A 20,090-nucleotide genomic window follows, 5' to 3' on the forward strand; every position below is an offset into this window, starting at 1 on the left:
GCTGACTGGGACCATGCAAATGTCACTCTCTGCTGTCTGCTATTTCCGTTTATACTTTACATTATTAGTGTTGTTTTTCCTCCCTGTGTTATAATGAATGCAAGGATAGATTTAGCGCCCTCTTCACAGGTGTGCACTGGTACCGCCGCCACCATCCCAGGAAAGCGCTGCTGTTTTACTGCACTTCAGCACTTGGAGTGTTATTACCCCTGACAGTTAATGGTTTCAGACTGCATTGCTTGTTAGCGCTAAATTTTTGAACAGCTTCATCTATCTTTTTGTTTTTACAGTGACTGGCCACATTAAGTGTGTGTGTCTGAGCTATTAGTCCCGTCTGTTCATCGCACGCATTTCATTTGTGTAGGATTCTTCTTTTCTCTCTAAAATTAGTATGTATTGTCATCCATATACTTCAGCACATCGACTTTTGTTATAATTATGCTGTCATCATTGTGCTTCCACACATTTGCTAATTTATTGTAGCTAAATTAGACCTAATATTAGCAATTTTGCAGCTGTTCCTTTAGAATATACATGGCTATATATTTGTATGTTATTTAGTAATTATATTCCACAGCAAAAAAAAAAAAAAATGGACCTGTTTTCAAGAGGGAGAGAGGGAAAAGATAGAAAAGGGGGAGTTCAATACAAACAAATTCACCTGAGGGTGAAAAAGAGATCAAGAAAATGAAGAGAAAAATGCACTACAGAGAAGATATAAGGGGGAGATTCCAGAGTAAATAGAGAGAAGTGCACGCTTTCCTAGGATTGTGCAATTTGAAAGGCGTGTGTTTTAGGCCTGAGACTTGCAAAGAAGTGAGCACTCTCTGGGAAGGATATTCTCTGCTGGATTCTTCTATTACTGTGAATATGCTACTTACTTGAATAGCTGAGCAAAGAATACCATGAGGAAATGATGGGAAGTTTTTGTGTGACTTGTGAAGGAAAGGAGAAGCACGTAGGCAGTGTGGATACTTCCATGAAAATGCGGTAACCAGTATATCTAGGTTCAAGGTTTCCATCATTGGGTTTAAAAACATGCCTGAATGGGAGACCGTGAGGATGAGGAAATGAGAATGGTTTGGATCTTTACATTGTCTAGAATAATAAACAGCTTATATGCAGGTTTTCACTTTGTTTATACCTGGTGATGATATTTCAAGGAATATTTTTTAAAAGTGCCTGTAGTGTGTACTCTGTGTGTGTGTGTTGCATTTTAATTAGGTTATGAGAATTTAGCATGATACAGGCATCTAAAATTATACAATACCACATTTGTTATAATGTACAACACAAGATAAATGATCAACAAGACAGATTATCCTAGGACACAAACAGCCAGATGTGGAGAGTCAGGTATTTTGTAAAGCCACCTGGATACTATTTAATATATTGAGTTAGTAATCCCTTTAATGGGACCCTCATGGTCTAAAAGAATTCATGGGGTGGAGATGGATATGGATATATGGATCTGTTCTTAAGAGGTAACTTACTAGGAGAAGCTAGCTCCAGGAGTACTGGTTGTTATGAATTTATTCTATGTTTTAATGGACTCACACATTATGTACAATAATGAAAAATAAAATAAAACAAAACATAATGGCACTGCTGTCTTGACCTTGAGAATATATCCCAGGAATGCCAGGTCTGCTTTCTTAGGGGTAAAGTCCTACCTAGTATGCTAGAGATTTGGGCATAGCATCCCTCTTAGATATTCACATTTTCATTCCAGTCGGGCTGTAAGAGAGAGATTTTCATTGCTGACTGTGCCCCACTCTGACTGCCCTCTTCTGCTTCTTCCTCAGTAGAGCTGAGTATCTCATTTCTCTTCTCTTCTCCAAGTGACCAAAGCCCGCTCTTCAGCTCTTAGAAAGCAAAGCAGATTGAAATGGCTGAAACATTTGGAAGTGTTGCTCCTCACTGGCGTCTTATATTTTTATGAAGAACACTCCGTTAAACTTAAAAACATGATGTCCCAATAGTGGAATTTGGGGGGAGAATCAATAGGTGGGGAAGCTAAAAAAGTGAGGGTTTTAGAACTTATGAAACCAAAGTATGTACAGAGTTATGGATTCATAAAGCTGGCTTTTTCCTTTTGAAAGAGTAATGGCCTTACTGGAACTCACAAGGCCATCAGTAAACCTAACCCCAACCTCACAGACTGTGGGGACAATCCCATCTGGGATTTAAAGCAATATTGATTTAATAAATAAAGGTTGAAAGCCAGAGACAGCAAACATCCAAAACCACCAATAGCAAATGAAAAAAAAAAAATCCATGAGGTCCTCTTTCTGCCTTGGTATTGTTCCTCTCAGATCAAGTTAGTTTGAAGAACCAGATGATAGGTTCTTGGCATGAATCATTTTTTGAGCATAGAGCTCAAGTGGGATAGAAACACCAGCAAGAGGGGGCCAGTCATTCTCTTGAAAACCCTTTACAGACTCCAGGCCCTGATCTCCCAGGAATCTACTGCGTTAGCCTACCCTTGCCCGTTGAGCTCTGACTCTACCACCTGTATCAAGAATCAAAAATGGGTTAAATTCAAGTACTCCTCCCTCCACAGTCCACCTCTGCAGGTTCACAGAAACAGAAGAATTTTCCCACTCGACTTTCTTTGTCCTAATCTCTGTGGCTCCAGGGCCAGCTGCCCACCCAGATACCAGGGAAGGAGAAAACGGTTGATAAAAGCAAACAGTGGACTTTGAGATTTGCCAGATTTTCTGCATGACTTGGAGGCTACTTTCTGGAACAGAGCCTGCTCTCTCAGTCAGTCAGACAGCCTCAGAGATATGTTTGAGTTCTTTGCTATTCCATGCTGTACAGCACGTTGTATTGTGTGGGGGCCAGAGTCACTGTCAATCATTTCTCTCGGAAGATGCTTTAGCTTTTGGTTTGGATTTTTACTACACCAACTTTGCCAATTTTATTCAAAGAGCATTTCTATTTTTGCTTTACATGTTTATTGACAGTTAATTATAAGGAATAAATTGTATATAACTCTGGGTAGGATTAAGCCACCTAATATTTATTGAGCAACTACTCAGTGCCTGGCATTTGTATCTTACAGGCAATTATGAGATATCAGAAAGCCCTTTTGACAGAAAATCAGTGTCTGAAATAATATTTTATAGGTTTCACTTATAACATTTAATTTTCTGCTTTCACATGAGTTACATGGGCAACATACTCATCAGTAATCTTACTCATTACATTCTCTGTTTCTTAGTAGGGATGGAAATGGAGAATGGGTCGAGATATTCCACCCCAGGGTGATTCAGGATCTCTTGGGCACAAGAGAATGTAGGATAGCTTAAAAAAATCTGTCACTACCCCTACCTCCAACTTTTCAACATCATGCTAGAGATTTTGATTTGTCTCTCTGCAGTGTATAGCAGGTGTACCTTTTTTTTTCATTTTGAGAAATATGGCATTCTAGAATGGATACAAGGTAATATGTACATCAGTAGGAATTAGCATGTTGGGTACTTTAAAAATAAGCAAATAAATAAAACAAAGCAAAATATTACCATGCGTGGTTTCTAGAATGGGGAGAAGAGTGTTCTGCTTGAATGAATTATCCAATGGATGAATTTTAAAGTAGGCTGAAGAGTGAAAAATAAAGTCTGTTGATGTCCTGGTGAGCTGCTACATTTGAGATAGTGAAGCTAGATAGGACATAGCTGCTTACTGGCTGGGGAGAGACATCAAAGCTGTAGAAAAACAGCTGGAAAGCTTGTAGGGCCCAGTGGTGTAGACCCCATGTTTTTGTTGTAAGTTAACCCTGTCCTTAGCAGGGTGAGGACCTAGCTCTTGAGTTTCCACATTTACTCTCTTGGGCCTGTTGTCTCAAGAATTTTCTGTATGTGACTGTATGTGTTATGTGTGTGTGTGTGTGACATGTCCAAAATTGTGCATATGCTCAAGTTAAGTAGCTAAAAATTAATTTTAAATATCTTACTGGAGATCAATGTGCAAAAATTAAAATGCAAGCTCATATAATCCCCCCCAAAGTAGAACTACGCAAAAGCTAAAGCACTCAGGAAACTCTTTGGTCTTCAGATTTCTAGATGTCTTGCAAATGTCTCAAGCTACAAAGTAAAATTACAACACTCTCATTCACCCTAAGATATTACCATAAACAGTGCTTCCAAAGTTTTCTACTGCAGTAATCCTAGAGTGTTCTCAGTGGCAGAGAAAAGAGAGCAAAGAATGGTGGTGTTAGTGGGTAGTTGTAGTCAGATACCAGCTGCTGCAGAAGAGAAAAAATATTTTTAGAGTCTAATATTTTATCTTAACAATGTATTTAGGGTTGTTCTAATTTTAAATGTTTTCACCAAAAATATTTAAGTATAAGAAGAAGTCCCAAATTTTGATGCTTTAATGATTAAAGAATGACCTATCTAAAAAAAAAAAAAACAAAAAACAGCTGCATAGGCATACTTGTATCCAATTTGGGAAAAGCCACCTTAACTTATTATTGATTTCTGAAAGGAAGTCAGGGGAAAAAAGAGAAAGAAGACAGGTGAATGGAAAATTTTCTTCAAGATCATTGTGATTGTCTTGTTGGGAAAAGAGACTATGAGAGTTACTGACTTAGAATTCAGAATGTACTCCAAAAAAGAGAGTTTTATACTGGTCCAGAGGATTTAATTATAACAGAATTTTTCCTTTGTACTATTTCTAAACTTTCTATTTCCCAGCAAAATAAATTGGTTAACCTACCTCTTCTTCTAACCAGTGGTTTTTAGAAGTAAAGAATATACAGAGAAGTTAGGTCCACTCTTTTGAAAAAGCAACCTTGGGAAGGTGGACTAGTGCAGGGTAGGTCCTGTTTTTGATAGAGAAAAGCAAGAGGAGGGAACCTGTGAAATGTGAGCCACAGCTGTGAGGTCTGCCTAATGCACCAGCACCTCTTTTCTGCTCAGAGGGTGCCTTACAATGAATTCAAACCCTTCAGCTTTGGAGGGCACTCATCAGCAGAGGGCACCTGGACTATGAACTCCTGCTGTCTTGGGACCTTGGGTGGGAAAATTGTTCTCAAATTGGGAGGGCAAAAATGGTTGGTGTCACATTCTGCCTCGTCCATGAACTCAACAATTTTGACTCTTTATCCTTTATAGAAATGTCTGCTGCCAGGAAGTTTCAATGCCATTGTTTCACATGCAAGGATTAAGATAGTTCCCTATTTTGAATTCCTCTAAATAGCCTGAGGCCAAAGGAAACAAACAAGCAAAAGACAAACACGGAAAATCTAATATTTACTGGGTCATAAAGAACCAAAATCAAACAAAGTCTTCAAAGGACTGAAGAACTGTCACAGATTAGAGAAAGACACATGACAATTAAATGCGACGTGATATTCTGCATTAGATTTTGGACTGAAAAAAATAATTTAATTTGAAAAAGTGGAGAATTCTAATAAGGCCTGTAGGTTACTTAATACTGTGCCAGTATTAATTTCCTGGTTTTAATTATTGTATTATGGTTATAAAAAATGTTAACATTAGATGGAACTGAATGAAAGCTATACATACATTCTCTGGAGTATTTTTGCTACTTTTAAAAATTCTAGTATCATTTCAATATTAAAGTTAGAGAAATTTAAAAAAAAAAACTTCTGTCTCTGCCATTGAAAGGTCTAGAAATAATGAACAGCCCCAGTGAGTCCATCTAATGTCAATATTGTGGCCTTTTAATACTATTTACAATTAAAACTTACCAATGCTCCTTGGTGAAATTGCTCATTTCAGGTCTCTCTGTCATAATAGAAAGCAAAGTTATAAGAGATGAGATGGGTTAGGTCAGAAAGACTTTGGAGTAAACTTGAGAAATCTACCAGTGGCCAAAGATGGGACAATCTGAGCTTTAATGAGGATAACAACTGCAAAGGGTCAAAACATAAATTATGTTTAAATCCATGGGTTCATAAAGATGCTGGGGGAATATCCTAATTGGCCACCTTTGGAGGATGTTGGTATCAGGGAGGAAGAAAACTTCCCTTACCCTTCTAGTTTCTTCTGGATTGTCTAAGGGATAAATTAAAAGATTAGCAGGAGAAAATCAAATTTAATTTTGTGTGTACGGGAACTCCACATACATAAGAGGTTCAGAGACAGAAAAGTAAAATGAGCTATATAAGCCATCCTGAGCTAGGGAATAGAATAGGGGCCTGGGGCTTCCAAGGACAGGAGGGTCATTCACAGGACAATAAAAAGAGCAGATGTTTGATAATTAGATGTTTGCCTTGCCATATAGATGGGGCCACTTAGATAAAATTTATCTCTCATAATAAATCTTTTTCTGGGAAAAATCCTCAATTTGAATTCTTCTAGGAGGTTAAGGAAGGGGCAGAAGTTTCTCTTGAACCCATAGGGTCTCAATTGCCTTTAGCTCAAAATGATTCTCATGCAAATACAGCACATTTTTGGGAGGTGCGTTCTGAACCTCTATACTAAGGAACTTATAATTTTGAAAACTAATAAATTAGGGAGAAAAACCAAGCATTTTCTTGCCTTTCCTATACAACTGAATCTCAGAGTAATCAACAGCAAATTGATTGAACACTAGAGGGGACTTCTGATTTATAGCCAGACGGTTGGTCAGAAGTACACGTGACAACCTGGACTTGACATTGGCATCCTGAGTTGGAAGGTGTCTTGGAATATACATTTTATGGCTGGTTGGTGAGAAGCACAGTTAATAACCTGGGCTTGTGACTGGTGTCTAAAGTATATGTGGGAAGAGCACTCTTGTGGGATTGAGCCCTCAACCTGTGAGATCTAATGCTATCTCCAGGTAGATAGTGTCAGAATTGAGTGGAGTTGTAGGACACTGAGCTGGTATCTGGAGAATTGCTTGTTGGTGGTGGGGATTCCTACACACACACACACACACACACACACGCACACATGCACACGCACGCACACACATATGCACCCACACACTGTAACTGGTGATCAGAACACCTTTTAAAATGTCATAATGAATTTCAGTGGATCTAGGCAATGGTTACAAGGGCTGCTAACATCACAAAAAGGTAAAACAACCAATCACTGTATTTCTCTAGATGGAAGCACCACCTCTGAACTAGTCTTGTTAAAATTTTTGATCCTGAATCTGTTTAAACATTTAGCTGTGACTGAAGTTTTAAAGGAAAGGAACATGCTTAAATAATACTGTCGGGATGCAAAATCAAAACTATGAGACATCCTACTACCACAAATAACTGAGTTTCTTTAACAAAAAATTGCAAAAGAAAAAAGATTTAGGGGAACCTTTACATGAAAAAGTCTTAAGAGGCATATTAACTCACTGTAATATATGGACTTCATTTGGATCCAAATTCAAACATTATTAAAGAGATTATGAGGGATAGGAAAATGTGAAAACTAACCGGATATTTAAGGATATTAAAATTATTAATCTTTTGATGTTATAGTATAATGTGGTTGAGTTTAAAGAAAAACAGTATATAACCTTTAGCAATGTACACTGAAATATTTAAAGATGGAATAATATATTTCCTGAGGTTTACTTTAACATAATAAGAAGGAGGGGATGTGGATGGGCGTTATAGACAAAAAAAAGACATGCCATGAGTTGATAATTGCCAAAGCTGGGTGATGTGTACATGTATTTTATCATACTGTTCTCTCTGGTTTTGTATATGTTTGGAACTTTGAAGATAAAATGTTAAAATATATTTATCAGATTTTTCATGAGAGAGATCTGATGAATTTATGGCATGACACAGCTATATATGCCATACGCTAGTACTTCCCATATTCTTCTCCCCAAAATTCTGCCATATAGCAAACAAGCCAGAGGCTGGAGGTGGACAGTCTGTTTGCTCTGCATATTCAACAAAGTCAACAATTCATTTCCAAATATTTTGCAATAAGAAGCAAGATGTGTTTTTCTAGCACTTGACCCCTACAAATTCTTTCTTTCTTTTTTTTTTTTTTTACTACTTTTGGTTGTTTCCACTGTAATCATCAAAATGTTTATGGGAGTCATCAAAATGTTTATGGGTAAAAAGTAAAATTTATTTGCTAAAAGAAAATTCTTAGTATTTTTCCTTAAAGTTTTGTCAAAACTTTTCTTATTCTCCCTTCTGAATTAGAAGTGAAATTAGAAACTTTGACTATGAAGACTCTTTGACTTTGGATTTCTTAATAAGACTAGAGAAATAAGAGGATTAAGAGTCCAGTCAATTTTATTCCTTTAGGTTCAAGATGAAACAGCAATTTTTTCCAACATCAGAAAATATATATGCTTTTCTCCCTGTATACTTAAGATAAAGGTTCAGCTGAATCATCAGATCAGGTTTAATTTATGAGGCTGTGAATTTTTGAATATATATGTTTTTAATCAAAGTCATGCCTTAACGTGGCTAAAGTTCAAATAGTACAGATAAGCTTTTCTTCAAAAGCGCAACATACAAATGTCTCACCCATTCTCTCCATTATTTCTGCTCCTCAGAGGCAAACACTGATCTTAGTTACCCTCACAGACATATGCAAGGATACTCTTAGGCATAATCTTGTATTATTTATTCCAAAACGTGCTAATACATCTTTATTTTTATTTTACTACCTTCTGACATTATCTATTGACCAGTATTGCCCTTTGAGAACGTCATAAAAATGAAATAATGTGGCGTGAAGCCTTTCATGCGTGGTTTCTTTAATTTAGCATCACATCTTTAATCCCTGTTGTTGTACATATCAATAATTTGTTACTTTTCTTGATGAGTTGTATCCCATTGTGTAGATATACCACAGTTTAGATTTATTTTAATTTAGAATGAATTAGCAAATTGTAGGACATTTGAATATTTTCCAATTTTCGATGGTTATGCAGACAAGTTTTTGTGTAAAAATACCTTTATTCTCTTGGGTAAATTCTGAAATTTAAAAATTACCATAGCAATTATTAATTCCTAAGATATTTTTCTTGTTCTCTGAAAATTCCTTTTGTTTCCCATAGCATTCTGTCCTAGTTTTATGAATAGAATGTATCTTCGAATGCCCCTGAGGATCCCAGTGAGAGATTTAACAGTATAAAACATCTTTTACTCTTTTAACTTTTTGTTTCCTTTGGGGTCACTTTTTATTATGTTTCTTTTTCTTTTCTTTTTTTGTATGTTTTTTATTGAAGTATAGTCAGTTTACAATGTTGTGTCAATTTCTGGTGTACAGCACACTTCAGTCATACATGAATATACATGTATTCATTTTCATATTCTTTTTCACCATAAGCTAGTACAAGATATTGAATATAGTCCCCTGTGCTATACAGTATAACTTTGTTTATCTATTTTATATATACCAGTCAGTATCTACACATCTCGAACTCCCAATTTATCCCTTCCCACCCCTCCCCTGCTGGTAACCGTAAGTTTGTTTTCTATGTCTGTGAGTCTGTTTATTTTTCTAAGTGTAGAATTTTGTAGGTTTCTTTAAAAAGTTGGTATTCATTCATTGCCCATATCTGTTTAAGAATAAAGCAATTAAAAGTTAAATGTATGCTCCTTATGTGTTCATGAAGCTTGTTCATTGGTATGGAGGAGATAGGTCAGTCATATAGGGTATTTGAGAATTTTTGATACACAGATTTCTAATCAACCTTCCTGTTTTCACCCCCATATTTCCTCCTCCATCTCTCTCCCTGGAATCTCTCCTTGAGGTGATATTTACATGCCTTTCCCCTTACAACCTTTTTCTCCAAATATAGGAATCAACTGAGAAGTAGACAGGTATCACATTGGGGAAGAAATGTCAGCTTTATTCCTGGAAAAACTGGACAAGATAAGATGGACTGGACTTGTGGCAACACTGGATTTTTATTACTTTTCCAAAAGCCTAGACTTGAAACTCACTTAAATTTATAAACAGGACAAGTATTGACACAGCCAGTTTGAGATCCCCTAGAAACTGGGCCTTAATAATTATGGGCCTCCAGACTTGGACATAGGTATGCCTTCGACCTGAAACAGAAGGGAATGTCTCTATCCACAAGAGTTGCCAACCCTGAAAGTTGCAGTCACTCAGAGGCATTGACCTTCATGTGCTGAGAAGTGCTCATACCAATTATCGAATTTACTCTTCTTTTGGTTCAGGAGGGTGGAAACAAGGTGGAGTGCCTTTGAATGTTCTCTCATTGTGGTTCTTTTAAATTTAAGTATAGTTGATTTACAATTAGTTTCAAGTGTACAACATAGTGATTCAATTTTTAATAGGTTATACTCCATTTAAAATTATTATAAAATAATGGCTATATTTCCCTGTGCTGTACAATGTATCCTTGTTGCTCATTTATTTTATACACAGTAGTGTGTATCTCTTAGGCCCATACCCCTGTCTTACCCCTTCCCCCCTCCCCACTGATAATCACTAGTTTGTTCTCTATATCTGTGAGTTTGTTTCTGCTTTGTTATATATGTATTTTAAAGATTCTACATATAAGTGATAACAGAATATTTGTCTTTCTCTGTCTGACTTATTTCACTAAACATAGTCCCTCTAGGTCCATCCATGTTGTTGCAAATGGCAGAATTTCATTCTTTTTGTGGCTGAGTAATATTCCATCGTGTTTGTGTGTGTGTGTGTGTGTGTGTGTGTGTGTGTGTGTGTACCACATCTTCTTTATCCATTCATCTGTAAATGAACACCTAGGTTGCTTCCATATCTTGGCTATTGTAAATTATGCTGCTATGAACATTGGAGTGCATGTATCTTTTTGAATTAGTGTTTTTGTTTTCTTAGCACATATATCCAGCAATAGAATTGCTACATCGTATGGTAGTTCTATTTTTAGTTTTTTAAGGAACTTCCATACTGTTTTCCATAGTGGCTGCACCAATTTACATTCCTACCAACAGCATAGTAAGGTTTCCTTTTCTCCACATTCTTGCCAATGCTTGTTATTTGTACAGTTTTTGATGATAGTCATTTTGCTAGGTGTGAGATGATATTTGTGGGTTTGCTTTGCATTTCACTGATGATTATCAGTGTTACATATTGTGGTTTATTTTGGTATGTATATTTAATATTACACCATCCAATTTCTGTCTAATAGCAATTTATTGAAATCACTTGTCCTTGTTGACTCCCATTTTCTTCATAGCTTTCAATTTATACCTTTGTTTTTAACTGTCATTTACGGAGTCAAAAGTGGGAGAAGAGAAAATACTTGTGTTCATTCCTCTGTCCTAAGCTGAAGGCTACCACTTGTGACTTTTAATGTCATTTAAGATATTTATTTATATGATGGAAATTTGTTGAGGGCCAAATATGTGTTGTGTGAGTACATAGGAATTTTTAAATGAATTATTCTTTCCCTAAAAAAATGTGTATAAATGTGAGCGATAATATGTTGGTAAATGATCATTAAACTCTATAATTCACACTATTATCAAGGTAAATAAAAGTTATGTGAAGTTTACTTTCTGATAAATTCATCATGAATTTTAAGATTAATCTTCAGAAACTATCACTTTAAGATGGTAGTTCTCAAATCTATGTATGTCACCTGGGGAGCTTCTGAGTCAGAATTGCCTGGAGTGGATCTCAGGCATTTGCTGTTTACAACAAAAACAAAACTCTAGGAAGTCCAGATGCTCTGTTAGGCTGGACTACTTTTGCTTTGAGCATAACATCTCCTTGTTCACAAGGCTATAGTTCCTTTGTATTGCTTACGGAGTATATTCTAAAATTCTTGGCTTGGCGTTGCAGCTAACAATTACATTTTCAAAACTTCTCTCCCTCCTTAACCAAACCCTTTAGTTTGATTGGACATGTCACTATTTCCTGTCTAGTATATTTGCAATTTGTTTCTGCCCATGAAATTCTAGCTTCCCATTATTTCTTCTTATCTACTGTTCAGATCTCATTTTGCCATAAATATTTTCCTGTTCATACAAGTAGACTCTGGGTCCTCAGCCTTTTGAATTTTCAATATATTTTCATATCATTTTGGAATGCTTATATGAGACAGACAAAGGAAATCACTGAATGCACATGGATAAATTGGACAGTCTCTGAACATGAGGATTTTCAGGCTGTTAGGAAAAGAGACAATGATACAGCAGTAATACAACAGTATCTTAATTGCCATCTGAGCTGCTTCTTGAAGGGTGAGTCTAACTTATATAGATAAAGAAGATAGAATAGAGGGAGAAGATAATTCAGGCAGAAAGGGAGGTATGTAGAAAACCATAGAAATGGGAGCGAATATGTTATATTAGGGTAATCACAAGTAGAACATTTAGGTATATTCTGGGGTCACCAAAAATGATGAAACTGGAGAATTTAACAGGGGAAGACATTAAGAAAGGCCTTGTAGGTGTTAGCAAGGAATCTTATAAGAAATGGGAAACCATTGATGGATTATAAAATGAGGGGAGTGATATTATCTGCTTGAATTTTATAAATCTGTATCTCTGGAATAAGCATGGGGATTGTTTTTCTTCTTCTTCTTCTTCTTTTGTAAAACTAGAGACAGTACAAACAGATAAAAGGTTATTAAAGTGATTGAGATGACAGATGATGGAGACTGATGGATATCTGAACCAAAGCGCTGGCAGTGAAGATTAAGAGGAGGAGACAGATTAGAGGTTAACTAAAGAAAATTAAAAAGAGGAGGTGTAAATGTTTTCAAGAGGTGAGTGAGAACCTGGGTTGGTAGTGGTATTATTCCTGGAGAAATAGAACCTTAGATCATAAAGAAATTTGTAACAAAAAAGAGAATGTGTTTACTTCTGGAATTATTGATTTTAAGACGTGTAGTTGCTTTCAAACTTGAATTTGTAGTAGGCAGTTGAATATACAGATCTGGAGTTTAAATCAGAATCAGGGTGAAGGTACTGATATGTGAGGTAACATGATGCTTTCAAATTGATAGGATAAAAAGAACCATGGAGAGTATGTGATGGCAGAACTTGGATAAATGCTGACATTTAAGGCACAAGTAGACAAAGATGAGGCCACACAGGAACATGGGTATAACTGGCCAGAAAAATCAAGGAAAATGGAACACAGTGTTTATTATAGACATCATGGAAATAGAGAATCTCAGTAAATTAGGAATAGCCAAGTGCAAAATTCACAGAGGAATTCTACAAGTGAAAAATTTAAAGGCAACAACAAATTAGATTTAGCAACCAGGAGTTTATTGGTCACTTGGTAAGAGTAATTTCAGTGGAGTGGGAAGGGTGAAATTAGAGTCTAGTGTTTTGAAGAGACAGCACTGTATGGGAAAATAAGGATAGTGAATGTAGAAAACTCTTTCCAGAAGCTCTGCTGAGAAAGGAGGAAGGAGAAATTAAAAAGATGGCAATTCATACTTTATGAAGCTCTATGTGCATCTACTTCAGAACACCAGTGAATTGAGCTTAAGCATATGGCCCAGGCAAGATAAGGCCTAAGGACCCCTTCTCGTCCTCTAACTAGAACTGAGTAATACCACCAGTTACAACGTGTAGCCAAAATAAAGAAGGCAGAGTAAGTAGTTCAGCTTGTGGTTCTGGTGACACAGATGGAAGATGAAGATGAATAGAGAGCTACAGTGCGGTGCACGACTTTTAACCACAGCGATCACTCTTCATAGAAAATGTGGGCAAATCAATATCTTGGTGTCCCCAGAGGAGGGAAGGAAGCAGTGTTAGAAGGGAGAACCTGGAGAAGGTCCTCTTCTTAGATGCCGACACATAGGGTAAGATAAATCATCTTTTTTGTATGTAATTTAAAAATTCACACTGTGTTAGCATATTAAATTATCTGGATAAGGCTTATTCCATTCAGACTGAGACTAATGGCTTTTTCAGTTTCATTTAATAAAGGGTTTCTATAGCTAAAAAAAAAAAGTGTAAAATCACTTCTTTAGAAAGTATGTAGCCAAAATAGCGATATAAAGGTGAAATAAAAGACAAAATCATAGGAAATAAGGAGAGTTGAAAGGTATTGGCATAGATAACCTGTAATATTTGAAAATTTTTACAGATATCACTGCTTTCAAATAAAGGAAAATATTCAGAATATGTTCTCACAGTGTGAATGACAACAGCCGTCAAGGTTAAGTTTGGCCAGATTCCTGGCTCTTTCATGCTCAGAGAGTTTAATCTCTATGTGTTTATGAGTATGATACCAAGAGGCGCTCACTGACAAAAAGCTGTGCTTTGCACAGTTTGCTAAAACTTTTGTCCCATTACAGATGGACTACATCCATAGGGAAGAAAGCAGAGAGAGTACAGAGACAGAGAAGGGTAGCCAGGCCTTAAGTAGAAACTTAGCAAGCAATCACTGTGACTGAAACACATCCGTAAGAAAGGGAGATGGGCCATTTTCTTGGACCCAACTTTTACTGCTTCCTGTAACATGTCACATATCACGTATGTACACTAATTTAATTTTATCTTAGAGTAATAATATACACATAAAACTAGCCATTAAGTGTAAAACAGTGAAGTAATTTGCAAATTTTCCTACGGCATAATAAATTAAGCATGGAGAGCACTAGGAATGTAATTTGCAGTCATTTATAATGCAGCATTTTATGTTAATAATTCAAAATCACATGCTATTTGGAGACACTTCTAATCAATGTATTTATGAAATTGTCAACTGTGACTGTTTGGGTTCCATTTAGCTAAACATTTCAACAGAATTTGCTTGTTGTTATTTAGTGTTTGCTTGATGGCTCTTTTTCCTCATTGTTAAAACTTCTTTCTGATCACACCTCCAGACAACTGAAGTCAATGACTGCCTTCTCCTCTAGCACCAAACCCAGATGCTTCAGACACTTTGTTTAAAAGTTTTAAATGGAAGGGAGATGAGTGCCTGGATCAATAATTAATTGAAGAGGAAAGTTCATACCTTGTTAAAGAGTCGTTTAATATTAAATACATTTCATGTCTCAAATCCATAGACACTGACATTTCTTTAGAGTTGATAATCATGCCTGTTAGGGGCCATTTCTTTATATTACCATCTTTATTTGGATGGTTTTGAACATGAGGAGAAGACTAAATATTAATAAGTTGGCTTGTCGAAGGTTTATGATAATTGGAATTTGTCCAAGCAAAGTTTAATCCTCCTGAGGGTATTTCAGTAAAACTGAAGAACAAAACAATCTCAAGACCAAATGTAGTTAAAGTGGAAATTCAGAATTGACTGTAGTGGTACCAGTGGTACCCTATGCATTAATAACAAGGGAAACCGTACTGGCTTGCTTTCTCGTTCTATATCCAGATGAGTCAAATATTAATTTTTTAGTTTTAGAGATTCTGTGAGATTTTGTGATCTAAATAGAAGTGGACAAATCCTTTTTTTTTAACCAAGAGAGACATGTCTTCCATCCTTCACTTGGATTACTGATGTGTCTTGAATCTTACAGAATAATTTATACCCTCTGTGAATCACATTCACCGTGTACATTATTGTCACTCACTTGACAACAGTGGAAGCAGTGGTTGGACAACACCAACTTAGTCCCTATAGCTGAAAATTGTCACATACGGAAAAGAGATAGAGGGGAAACTGTAATGTGGCTTAGGTTTGGGAACACTCTCAGTTGGCCCTTGTGGTGCGTTCATTTTTGAAATTCCATCAAAGTTGTCATTTTCATATCTAAAACTTACTTACTGACTATGCAATGGACAGGAATGCTGAATAATGTGACATTGGGGAAAAAACCCAATACTATAGTGATGATTGTGGGAATATTCAAAATATTTGATAAACTTTGAAAGTATGTTGTGGGTTTTGACGAGAAAACCAATTACGTTACAAATGCACATGGGAAGGATTTTTAACCACAGAATGTTCTTTTAAAATTATGAATTTAAGAAGTTCATTCTGTTGTCAAAGGAAAAAACTCATAAAATACCAAGATATTACAGAAACAATGAAATAATTTTATTTCTGAAAAACTTTAATGATAAAGCACTCATCTGGAAAAATGTGAAAGATAAGTACATTTTTCATGCCTTAAAATTAGGCATCACCAAAATACTGTGCAATATTTTAACTGATAAAACATATAGAAATCTGAAAACCCCTGGCTTTTATGTTTTTATTTCCTTTTCCTTTCTATAAAATAACTTCAAAGAACTTAAAGGTGCTTTTTTGTGTTTTCCATAGAGTTTTAAGGGATTTTACCTGGGACCTGAAACTAGAATGAAATATTAGTAATGTCAGATCAGTTTAGTGATAAAACTTGTCTCCATCATTGGCAACTGGATCAGGGGCTCCAAGAACTTCTGTATAACAGTGGACAGAACTCATTTCAGAGTCATTCTGAGTTACCTCTGTTCCTAGTTTTGTACAATTCAGTCTGTCTGTCTGTTTTTAGTTTTGTACAATTCAGTCTGCTATTTCCCAAAACTCTTAAGTTGAATGGAAGAAGTCAGGTACCAAATTGTATGTACTGTGTGGTTCCATTTATATGAAGTTCAATATAAGGCAAAACTAAATATGGTGACAGAACTTGGAATAATGGTTTCCTTAAGAGACAAGTGAATAGTGACAGGGAAATTTGTGCTGATTCACAAATCAAAGATCATAAATAATGTGTTATATATTCCTTTCAAAATATGTAAATCCAAATATTATTACAAATATATTTAGACGTATTGATGTTAGGTACATAAATATTTACAATTGTTATACCTTGTTGATGAATTGACCCTTTTATAACTATATAGTGACTGTCTATGTCTTTTGTTATAGTCTTTGATGTAAATCTGTCTTGTCCAAGTATAGCAACTCATGCATTATTTTGGTTTTCATTTACATGAAATATCTTTTTATATTTTTCAGTCTATGTGTGTCCTTGAGGCTAAAGTGAGTCTCTTTTAGGCAACATATAGTTGGGTCTTGTTTTCTTATCCATTGAACCACTCTGTGCCTTTTGATTGGATAATTTATTAAATTTACATTTAAAATGGCTATTGCTAGATAAAGGCTTACTGTTGCCATTTTGTTAATAGTTTTCTCAATGTTTTAAAAATTCTTTGTTTTTTCTTCCCCTATTGCTGTCTTCCTTTGTGCTTAGGTGGTTTTTTGCTTTTTTTTTATATATACACTATGGATTTTTGCTTTGCAGTTACCTTAGGCTTATGTATAACATCTTACAGCCATAACAGTCTATTTTAAGTGTACCAACTTAACTTTAAAAAGCTCTACACTTACCCTCCACACACATTTTATTGTTTTGGTGTCATAATTTACATCTTTTTATATTCTGAATCCATTAACAAATTGTGTCTACAGTTATTTTTAATACTTTTGTCTTTTAACCTTTATACTGGCATTAAAAGTGATCTGCTCACTATTATTACAACATTAGATTATTCTGAATTTTACTGTATGTTCTCCTTTACCAGTGAGTTTGATCAACAGCATGCAAACATTACTTCCCCTGATCTGGACACGTACTCCTGTCCCTTCCCCTGTGCTGTCTCAGATGAGAGCCTGTCCTTTTACGTATATTCTGCCTTATGTATGGTTTTAAAATTTTTCATTTTTTTCTTTACAATTTCTCCAATTCTTTGTTTTTTCTATTTTGTTAAAGAAATAATTATAAATTATTTAATAAATACAGCAGTCCTGTGACTTGGAAGAAATTTTGTAGCCTTTTTAGGTTTGTTCCTCTTCCACAAAATGAGGGTATGAGTTGTCTGATAAAATACAGTATGAGCTACAAATGTAATTGAAAATATTCTACTAGTTACACTAAAAAAGTAAACAGAGAAACAGATGAAATTAATTTTATAGTATGTTTTAAACCCTGTGTGTTCAAAATATTATTTCAACATGTAGGTTAACTATATAAAAGATACAGTTTATTAATGAGAAATATTATTTTATTTGTTCCATAGTCACCTTTTGTACTAAATGTATCTTACACTTACAGTGTGTCTCAACTCAAACTAGCCACATTCCAAATACTTAATAGCCACAGTAGTTAACTGTTTTAACCTCCCAGTGCAAGTCTGATCTCTGAGGGAAATTAAGATTATAATTGAACTTGCTCAGTCTGCTAAACACCGACAAAGTTAATGTGGTGCTCGATGGACTATTCTTACTGTCCTTGCCTTTATACTTTTAACACCTGTACTTAAGAGTACGTTTATATTTCTTGGGTTCTTAAGCATTCTTTCCTCTTTTCTTCCTGGCCTTACGTAAAGTTACGCAGTCAAAACTGCGTTTATTGAAACCTCCTTTTGCACATAATCTATATTCTACTTCAAGGTCTCCTCTCCATGGTATTTTTTTCCCCTCTATCCTAAAATCAGCCTTCCTAAAATCTAGGTTGCATGTCTTTCAATTTCATATTGATAATTTCATTCCTCCTTGTCCGTCTGCATCTTATCCATAATGCCCCTTTGCTCCCTCTGTCTTCTGAAAGCTGAAATTGTCAGCAAGACAATAATTTATGAGATGCTCTACTTTTAGGAGAATGAGGCTCCAGTATATACCTCAATTAACAGAAGTCCCCCACTGATTCTTTATCTTGCTTCTGTGTCAGTTTTGTCATTTCTATTACAAAAAAAAAAAAAAATGTTATCTTGTAGCCTCTGTTTGTCTGAATTATATGCCCAGATGTCTCAGAACAATATGACATTAGTTTTTCGCTTTTGTGTGCTCATGAAACTGCTCAGCTGGTAAATTTAAAAACAAGTATGTACATGCCTTCCTTTCAATTTTGTGACTGTTGAACTCAGACATAACCCTTTCATTTCAGACGTAAGTCCAGGCCAGCAGATAATCAGTAGCAGATTCCAAACTTCAGTGCTGTGAGAGACCTAGGAATCCTATCAATTACATCCCTTATTTTGTAAGATTGGGAAACTAAGGTCTAGAAAGTTTCTTCATGTTTGTATACATGAAGCCAACATCGAGGCTCTTTTGATAGCCCTTTGTTAAAACTTAATTTCACTTTGTTACTTTTATAATTTTGTCAGTTGGTAGACACCTAAGGCTACATTTTTGTCTTTCATTTGTACGTAGAAGACTTTTGTCTGAAAACACCTGGACACCACTTTCATTTTGCCAGTTCTTACTGTACACATAGCAAACATTTGAATAATGGAAAAGTGAATGTCACATCTATTCACTTCTGTAATTCTCAGTTTTGCATGGACTTTAAAATCTGTCTTATTATTTTCTTTAAAACCTCTTTGATGATATCAGGGTAAAAAGTGGCCTCACGGTGGCCCCCCAGGTAATATGTCATCCCTCATTTTCTGATCTTATCTGCTACCACTCCCCTCCTTGCTCAGTCAGCTCCAGCCACCTGGCCTCCTGGCTATTCCTCAAACACACTGAGCCCTTTTTTGCTTCAGAACATTTGCACTTTGGAGTTGCCTTCGCCTGGAGTATTCTTCCTGCACTTCTCTAGAGGGCCCCTTGGCTTTTCATCCCATCCTCACTTCAGCCCTCTAATCCTCTAATGCGCCCTGTGTAAACCAGCAATCTCTCCCAGTTACCTCCCGCCTCTGCCTTGCAGATATTCCTTTCCTCCCTAACCCTGCTTATGTCAAGAACTACATCAACTCCCTCCAGAACTGTGCCGTCGGCTTCTGGCTCAGGCCCCTCTAATCACTGGAAATCAGGTTCTGACTAAGGAACTTCTTTGTCAATGCCTCACTGTCCTTGTGTTCCCACCACTCAATCCATACTTTTGAAAAGCTGCATATTCTTCCTACATGCAATTCTCTCTACCCCCCACCCCCCGAATATTTTTTTACTTTCTCACCTCCTTATCAAAGCAGTTTTGGCTGCTTCGTGGTGACAAATGTCTCCAAAGACATTTATTTCAGCCCAGGGTCTTTGCTTTGTATTTTACAAGTAAAAGGCCCATTGGGGAGGCTTTCTCAGAATGAACAGAGGGCTGCTCAAATTAGTTATTCAAATGTAAAGGAGGTAAAATATTAAAATATATGCAGATGTAACCTTTTCTTTTACTTCATTTTTTCAAGAAGATTCTTCATTTTCAGTTTTTTGGGCCTCCTGGGCCTTTTGTAAGCTGAACAGAACCGGAAAAAGCCAAAGGACTTCAGTTGGTCTGCATGAGAAAAGGCGAGGGAG

General features: G+C 36.0%; 1 long non-coding RNA gene across 1 annotated transcript in view; it reads left to right on the forward strand.

Moving 5' to 3' along the window:
* LOC116658217 overlaps window positions 1-20,090 on the forward strand; it is a 365,338-nt gene that overhangs the window by 75,799 nt on the left and 269,449 nt on the right. The gene's annotated exons all lie outside the window — the stretch shown is intronic.

Source organism: Camelus ferus, chromosome 20 (assembly GCF_009834535.1).
Source record: "Camelus ferus isolate YT-003-E chromosome 20, BCGSAC_Cfer_1.0, whole genome shotgun sequence".
Lineage (NCBI taxonomy): Eukaryota > Metazoa > Chordata > Mammalia > Artiodactyla > Camelidae > Camelus > Camelus ferus.